The 8,653-nt window shown below is 51.7% G+C and overlaps 1 long non-coding RNA gene across 1 annotated transcript; it reads left to right on the top strand.

Annotated features, from left to right (window-relative positions):
* Nucleotides 1-1,147: 1,147 nt before the first annotated feature.
* Nucleotides 1,148-8,163, top strand: LOC311582272. The gene is made up of 3 exons (XR_014774061.1): nucleotides 1,148-1,246; nucleotides 5,527-6,096; nucleotides 6,157-8,163. It is a non-coding gene; the product is annotated as an uncharacterized lncRNA (long non-coding RNA).
* The last annotated feature ends 490 nt before the right edge of the window (nucleotides 8,164-8,653 follow it).

Raw genomic sequence — 8,653 nt, 5'->3', positions numbered from 1 at the left:
AAGGATGTTGAGCACAACAGCCAGGGTATGAGCAGTCAGTTTCCAGTGCCCCCCAAAATTTACCAACCAACCCCAAACAACAACACTCTGATTAGGTGTAAGGGAAAAGACCAAAACTTAATGGAACACAAGAAACTGGCTGAGCGTGAAGGAGGCCATGTGCACCGAAGTAGACACCATCCCTAAGATCACTGTACTGACACTGAGCCCAGTCAGCATTTGGTGGCATCTGCTCTGACTCCTCCCGTCTCTTCAGGAAAGCCACGCACTGGATAAGCAAGGATGCCTTTCAAGCCAGCTCACAGTGTACATGATAGCAACTAAACATCTCTAGGTAACAGGGCAGCCTGGGCCTTTTTGGTTGTAACTGTGAATGTCTGGGGCACCAATGATGGAGTTAGGGGAGGCTGGCATCTTCAGGGTTCTGTGCATTAAAGGAGAGGCTGAAAACAGACATCTGAGCTCTTTGATGGAAAGCCACCACCATCTGCACCGTGTGTGTGTGTGTGTGTGTGTGTGTGTGTGTGTGTGTGTGTGTGTATAGTTTTGGTTTTGGTTTTGATTTTTAAGACAAGGTTTCTCTGTGTAGCCTTGGCTGTCCTGGACTCGCTTTGTAGATTGTAGACCTGGTTGGCCTCGAACTCACAGCAATCTGCCTGCCTCTGCCTCCCGAGTGCTGAGATTAAAGGCATGTGCCACCACACCTGGCCCAGCCGCACCATATTAACCAGGCTTCCTCATTGCTTCTCCCACTTCGGGGCTCTGGAGACCATAAGTACAGATGGCTGGAAGAGCTCGTCTTCCAAATGCTCAACTCCTGCTTCTTCATTTTGCTTTTTGAGACAGGGTTTCTCTGTGTAGCCTTGGCTGTCTTGGACTTGCTCTGTAGACCAGGCTGGCCTCGAACTCACAGCGATCCACCTGTCTCTGCCGCCCCAGTGCTCAGATTAAAGGCGTGTGTCACCACGCCCAGCTCAAATCCTACTTCTAAAATGGCCCCGGCTTGCTTCTCTCCTGCCTTACCATTCTCACAGGGGTGCTGGCCCCGCCCTCCTCTTGCATTCCTTGCCTGTGATGTGGCAGCTAGGGCAGCATCCTGCCAGGTGACCAATGGTCAGCCTTGAGATGCTTGTATTTGGAAGGTGGCTACCGTGCTTCAAGGAACCCAGAAGTCACACAGAAAGGCCACATCTCGGTGTCCTGATCCCAGAACTGTCTGAGGTCTTGCCACCAACCCCGTATCCAGGTAAGCCAGACCTGAGGATTCCAGCCTCTGGTACCAAGGACAAATTTACCAGGAATGACACTGACCTCGATCGCACGGCAATGTGGTGGGTGTCATATATTTTTACTGTTAGGTTCTCTTTCTTCTCAAGACTTCTCTTTTGGAAGAGGGAGTCCTGTCTGGGCTCCCCATATCCAGGTGGAGAGCTGTTGTGGATGTGGTGCAGGGCTCCATAGGGAATGACCAGGCTCAGCCACACCTTCAACAAACTGGGCCCTGTTGCCAAGGAGCCGAGGTCACAGCCCACATCTCCAGATCATAAATAGGGGACGCTGGCTGGGTGGTGGTGGTGGAGCATGCCTTTAATCTTGAGAGGCAAAAGCAGGCAGATCTTTGTGAATTTGAGGCCAGCCTGGTCTACAGAGCAAGTTCCAGGGCAGCCAGGGCTACACAGAGAAACCCTGTCTTGAAAACCCCAAAAAATTTTTTAAAAATTTTAAAAATGGGGATGCCAACATTTGTTCACTGATCAGAGGGCTTTTATGGTCAATGTTAGGGTATCCAGGGTTTAGAATAATGATGGGGTGCTTTGAAGAGGGTGGCAAGGTTTTTTGCCAGGGAGTTCATTCTGCCAAGGCTGGGGTACTAGACCTGGGCCAGATAGCAGGACACAGGGCAGTGCCCTTTCCCTCTCTGCCCCTGGAGCAGCAGTGTGGTAATGTAACTTTTTCTAGCCAGTAGGATAACGAGGGACGACGTCATTGGCTCAGCATCTGAGGGAAAACGTGGTGGCCAAGCTGATGGGGATGGTTAAACTGGGACAAGGACTAAGTGTTGAGGTCTTTGGTGTGTACACACGTGAGTGTGGTTACACCCATCCAACGACGTGCTGCTGGGGGGCCAGAGATTGATGGGGGCCTTCCTCTAGTGGTCCACATTTTTTTCTTTTTTTTTGAGTCAGGGTCTCTCACTGGCACCCTGTTGTCTCTAGAGCTCTGGGAGACATGCTGAGCCGCTTCCTATATGGGCACACGGGATGGAACTCAGGTCCTCTGGCTTGCACAGGAAGCATCCTGCCCGCACAGCCATCTCCCCAGCAGCCCTGCTGTCGGGCTTTTATTTTTCGGCTCAGCCAAGCACTCTGGCATGGTGGTCCCTTGGATCAAAGCTGTTATCTGGGTCGCTTTAATGGGTGTCTCCAGAGGTCCATAAATCGTGTGTACAAATGTCTCAGATTTTAGTCTCACCCAGCAAGACCTCTTTCCCTAGCCCACTTCCCTGGCTGAGACCCATTCTACAAACTCAGTTGTTAGCGCCAACGCCCACCTTGAATATTTTGGAAAATCCAATGCTTTCTTCAAGTATGAGGCAGCTAGGCCTGGGACTCTTGCCTCTTTGGGCGCTGGCTCTATGCTGTTATCTTTGTCTTGACACTCAGCACAATGCAGGATTTTTTTTTAAATGTGGCTAGAGAGCAGGCTCAAACATTAAAAACCAGGCTTACAACCAAAAGGACAAGAGTTTGGTTCCCAGAACCCACAATTGTTTCCCCACTTTCCTCTCTACACACACACACAGAGGCACACGCATGCACACACTCACACACACAGGCACACTCACACACTCACGCACACAGGCACACACACCATACTTACGATCAGTTCAGAGTTCATGCCTCCTCCCTCCTTCCCTTTTCTTTTCCAATTTTGGGGGGAGGGGAGAGCTGTTGGTAAAAAAGGAAACTCCGCCTCTCAGCCCCAGGCAGTCAGCAGGTCCTGGATGTAGGAAACCATTTTCTAGTTTGGGACATATGAGCCCAGGAATTAGTGAGCATTCCAGGTCAATTAGGGAAACAGCTTGCAGTTTACCCTAACTACTGCTGTCCGAAGCACATCAAATGCAGAGTGTGGCTGTCCTATGTCAATGTCAGAGGCGAGGCCAGGCCCCTCCTTAGTCTTGATTTCAGGCCTGGCTGGCCTGGCTCACACATGCCCCAGACCATGAGGCAAGAAACAACAGGTCTGTGTCTAAAGCCACAGGAGCTCCCCCCCCTGGCTCCCAGGCCTCTCACCCAAGCCCTGGGGACTTGGAGATTAAAGGCAGGCTAGGTCCAGGTAACCAGAGAGACAGGGGCTCCCGAGCAATCCCACCTCCATCTTCCTAATGGGCATAGGCTCCCCTAAAACCAGATCTCTGTGCAGAGAAGGTAGAGAGCCTGTAGCACTTACCATTAGGGTCAAATTGTGACACACTCAGACGTCTCCTTCTGTGATGGCCATCCTGTGTCACCGCCCTGCCCCTCCCCCCACCTCCTGACACACTCAGTTATCTGCAAACATTCCGAAGACTTCACCTCCACACCAGCCTTATCCAACCTTCCAGGGAAGGAAGTCTTTTGATACAGTATCGCTTCTCCCCCCTCTCCCCGCCCCCCCCTCCTCCAGGGAATCCCAAAAGATTTTAAACGTCCATTTAAAAAATGCTGATAAAACCCTGTAGATGACTGAACCCCGTCCAGAGAGAGGAGACAGCAGTGGTGGAGTGGCATGTTGAGTGTGAGTAAGGCAAGGATGTGACCGGCACCCATCCCTGGTGTTTTTTGGGGGGGGGGGGGCTTGGTGGTCCTTTTTCAGCATGTGTTTAGCCACCGCACCATGATCTGAGGTCACGGGATTACTCTACAGATCTCCATCTGGCGTCCGGCTCTTTTATCCATCTTTCGGGTAAGGGGCTGAACTTTTATCAAAGGACAGATTGACTTAGTAGGAATTAAAACAAATCTTCTGGGAAGCGAGCGGATTCGGGCATTTCCCCTTCTCTTCGGGAGAGAGGGAAGCTGCTGTCACTTCCAAGAGTCGCCGAGGGCCTGGCTGGCCCCACGTGGAAGGACAGCTGGCTATGCTTGGAACACTGTCCTCCCGTTTGGCTCTCCTGCCATTAAGAGCTGGGTCATGTGAGTTCTGACCAGCAGGGATCACTGACCAAGACCCCCTCCTCCAGTCTGTGTCTCGCCCTCATTCCCTGGCTGGGGACAGCACCACCGGTCCTGCCTCTACTGGTATCCCATATGGCCACAGATCCCGCCAGTGGCCCTGCAGTGGCCTTAGAGCTGCCTGCCTCTGTTCCTGCCGAGGCCACAGCTGCTGTACTGCACCCCTCTGTGGCCTCACAGCTCTGCCACTGCTCTGGGTTGCCAGCCCCTCCCCAGTGGTTGTCTCTGCAGAAGTAGCCATGAGGTCTGGGGTCCCTAAAGGATAGAGTAGAAAGGTGGCCCGTTCTAGAATTGGCCAGGAGGACTTGGGCCGTCTCAGCTTAGCTGCTGCAGAGCTGGCACACGGGCCTTTCTGGACAACACAATCTTGGTGGCGTTTTCTGATGAAGTTCGTCTTTATCTGTAGCTGGTGGCCCTAGACAGAGAGGCTCTCCTGTTCCTCTCGGCACAGAATTCGCCTGGAAGTGTCACCAACTCTCCTCCTGGCCTGTCTTGGATTAGAGGAGATGGAGCAGGGACCTCCCCGCCTGTAGATCTCTGAGCTGGGACGCAGGAGGCCTCAGGACACTCACAGGACATCTCCATAGTGCTCTGAGCACTTGGGTCACAGCTTTGGCTCGGAAGGGACACTCGCAAGTGACAGCTGGATGCAGATTCTTTTATTTTTAAAAGAAAATTATTTATTTTTATTTAGTATGCATTTGTGTTTTGCCTGTACATATGTCTGTGTGAGGGTGTCAGCTCTTGGAATTACAGACAGTTGTGATCTGTCATGTGGGTGCTGGGAATTGAACCCGGGTCCTCTGGAAGAGCAGTCACTGAATCAAATGCATGGAAACAGGGAACCAATACACCTACATTGTAGCTGGGATTTTGTTCTCTCCCTCTTTTTAGAGATAGGGTCTCACAATACAGCCATGGCTGACCTGGAACCATCCTGACCAGGTTTGCCTCAAACTCACAGAGATGGGCCAAATAGGCCTCCAGCCCTCCTGGCTAGTGCTCAGAAGGAGGGGAGTGGGGACTCCAGCTCTGTTCCCCCAGGCTGGGGCTCCGCTGGTAGGTGACTACTCCTTTGGCCTCCTGTGTGAGTTAAGCATAGTCCTACAGGTAGAGGATCCAGGGAGCCATCAGCACATGTGGGAGCTTCCTCTGTGATGCCTGGGGGTGAGGCACCAGGACAAGGTCTCCATCATCCTTAGCGCCCATTTGTGCTGCGGCTTCTCCTTAGACTGGGCCCTGCCTTCTGGAAAGGGTTGTAGGCTCTGCATACCCATGCGAACCTCATGCTGAGTTCTTGTCTTTCCAGAGAAACCAAGGCCAGCAGACGCTCTGAGGAGGTCCCCAGGGCTCACACTGTCTGCTTGGTTCTCAGATTCAACTCAGGCATGAAGAGGAAAGGTCAGACAAGCCTGGAACAGAGAGTCCCCAGACACGGGGACTGGCCATTCTGTGAACACAGAAGCTTCGTCCCACTTCCGGGAGCTCCTGGGCTGCACACTCTACTTCCGGGGCCTTGCTGTCTGACGACAGAAGTGATGGATGGCAAGTCTGATCGTCAACACATAGCCCAGGCCCAGGGGAGGAAATACAACAGGCCTTGGGGACACGGCCTTGTCATCGGTCAGTGTGGCTTGGGCGAGGTGCTGGTGATGGCCCCTGACCTCAAAAGGGTTCTAAAGGAACAGCATGCAAGGAAGCCAAGGGTCAAAGGCACCCGAAGAGTCTCTGGTGGCTGCTGAGGGACAGAGAACACCGTCTTTGAGTGTGTGCATTCATGTGTATACAGGGGCTTCTGTGTGTGCATAGGTGTGTATGTTCATGTGTGTACAGGTGCTTCTGTGTGTGCATAGGTACATGTGTGTTCATGTGTGTACAGGTGTGTGTATGCACAGGTGCATGTGTGTGTTCATGTGTTTACAGGTGCTCCTGTGTACAGGATGCTCATGTGTACAGGTATGTGTGTGTAAAGGTGCTTCTTTGTGTGCATAGATGTGTGTTCATGTGTTTACAGGTGTGTGTATGTATAGGGGCATGTGTGTGTTCATGTATGTACAGGTGCTTCTGTGTGTGCATAGGTGTGTGTGTTCATGTGTGTACAGGTGTGTGTATGTATAGGGGCATGTGTGTGTTCATGTATGTACAGGTGCTTCTGTGTGTGCACAGGTACGTGTGTATTCATGTGTGTACAGGTGTGTATATGCACAGGTGCATGTGTGTTCATGTGTGTACAGATGCGCACATACGTGTGTGTAGTAGATACAGGTGTGTGTGCACATGCACGTGTGTGTGTTGTGTGTGTGTGTGGTGGTAGCGGAAGTCAACCTTGGGTGTTGTTCTTCGGGAGCTGTGTACAGATGGGCTGCTAGCTAGCAAGCCCGGAGATTCTTCTGTCTCCAACTTCTCAGTGCTGCTGACTCCACTGTTCTGTAGGTTCTGAGGACAGACCCAGGGCCTTCATGCTTACACAGCAAACACACTTTGCCTCCTGTGCAGCCTCCCCAGCCCTCTCAAGGACACCGTCCTGACAGTGTTGATGTAGTACCCTGAGAATTTTAACAGCATCGTGAGCAAGGTTCTGCTCTCATGCCCATTGGACGGTGACTTGCTGACAGTTGCTGTGGAAACCCAGACCGCTTGGTGGGATTCACACATGGCTACTCAACCTCAGCCTTGAGCAAGACACAGGAAGAGGAGATCACTGCCTTCCAGATGTTCACCAGTCCCTGTGGACTGCTCACTCTGTCACTTTAGCAACCCTTGAAATCAGAATTTCTTTTGCTGTCCTCAACAGAGAGGCCAAGTGACTGGCCCAGAGTCACACAGCTAGGAAGTGGAGGAGCTGGCGTTTGAACCAAGACACAGCCCAACTGTGAGTGGCCTCCTGTGACCTGGGGCAGGAGGAGACTGAATGGGGTCGGGTGGAAAGCAGGGCAGTCAGAGGCAAGTACAGGGTTCACCAGTCTGGGACCTGTGCTCTCCCTCTGGCGGATCCTTCATCGTTTCTTTGACAGAGGGCTCCGTTCTCCTATAGGTTTGACTTCCCAAAGTGTTCAGAGTTTGAAAATGAAGGTTTAGACTAACCATCGGAGCGGCGCTAAGCAAGCACCATCCCCCAGGCGGTATATTCCATCCACCTGTGCAGTAGTAGGTAGCCCAGGAAACACTGTGTGGCAGCTGCAGCGCCCCCTACAGTCTCCCCCTTCTGGGATATGTGCTAAGACAGAGAGAGAGCTTCTGATTGGCCTAGACCTGTTGCAACCTGTTGGGTGGCATCACTGGCCACTGGAAAGCCAATGGACTGGCTGCTCTCTGTCAGAGCTTGGACCATCTCAAGCCTGGGGTTCAGCTCACCAACTTCCTATGACCCCCCAAGGTTCAGCTCCCTCTTCCAGAGGCTTGCTTTTATTAGATATTTTATGTCACTTCTCTAAGTTGTTTGTCGCCTGAAAAACCAGGATTCTGTGATAGTTCCTCCAGGAATTCCAGAAGAGACCCTTGGCCGTTTAGAGAGTGAGACCCTTAGCTCAGCCAATAGAAGTGACATTTCCCCCAAGTGTTGGCTAATACGCTAAGTTCACTCTAGCTGAACGGGACCTCTCTATCAAAGAGCTCGCACTTTTTTGGGGGGGCATGAGGGGCTGCCCATCACAGTTCTTAGCACAGTCTCTTCTTCCCAGATGCCTCCCGACCGTGCCCCACCCCTACCCCCACCTTGGTCTGTTTAAAGACACAGCCTCGGTATACTCTGATTTTTAAATCACTTAACAGCATTGACAGTCACTGTGTGCAAATTACTTTCAGTTTGTGGCTACGAAGTGGAGGAGTGTTCCCTAAACTGTGGACAGAATTGCTTTGGCCAGGGGGTGGGGGAGTTTCTGGAGTCTCTGTGCGCCTCTCTGCTTCGTCCAACGGAAATGGTTGGCAGGTATTAATATGAGAGAGAAGAAAGGAAAGTCTTAAGGGGTGGGGGGAGGGCGGAGGGGAGAAGAAGGAAGCCGACAGCATGTTTTAATTGTGAGCTGGAAACGTTATAAACACAATTTACCCACGCAGCACGTGTAATCATGGCGGTAATTATGATAAATCCGTTGTCAGCCCAGTTTGGAAGTCCTTATAGGTAGTCGGAAATTAGATCTCGTGCTACACAATAGCTCAATAAAAAAAAAAAAGCAACCCGACCTCAGCCTGTCCCAGATGGAATTCCACGGGGCCTAGCTCAGATGTTCACTGTGTCGCACTTCCCCACTGCCAAGCGGCTTGTCAGGTCAGCATAAACAGGTCTTGAATCCATTAAGTTGTTTTTGGGGTTTTTTTCCCCCTGCTAATTAGCTAAACGTCGAACATTTCAAGTCTAGCATGTCAAGAGATCTGCTTCAGGGTGAGGTACCAAAGCAAAGCTGGTGCCCTCTGTAGACTGTGCTGCTTCTAAGGGC

The sequence above is a fragment of the Acomys minous genome (genome assembly GCF_964271855.1).
Source record: "Acomys minous genome assembly, chromosome: 14".
NCBI lineage: Eukaryota > Metazoa > Chordata > Mammalia > Rodentia > Muridae > Acomys > Acomys minous.
This window is presented reverse-complemented; position numbering and strand designations above follow the sequence as displayed.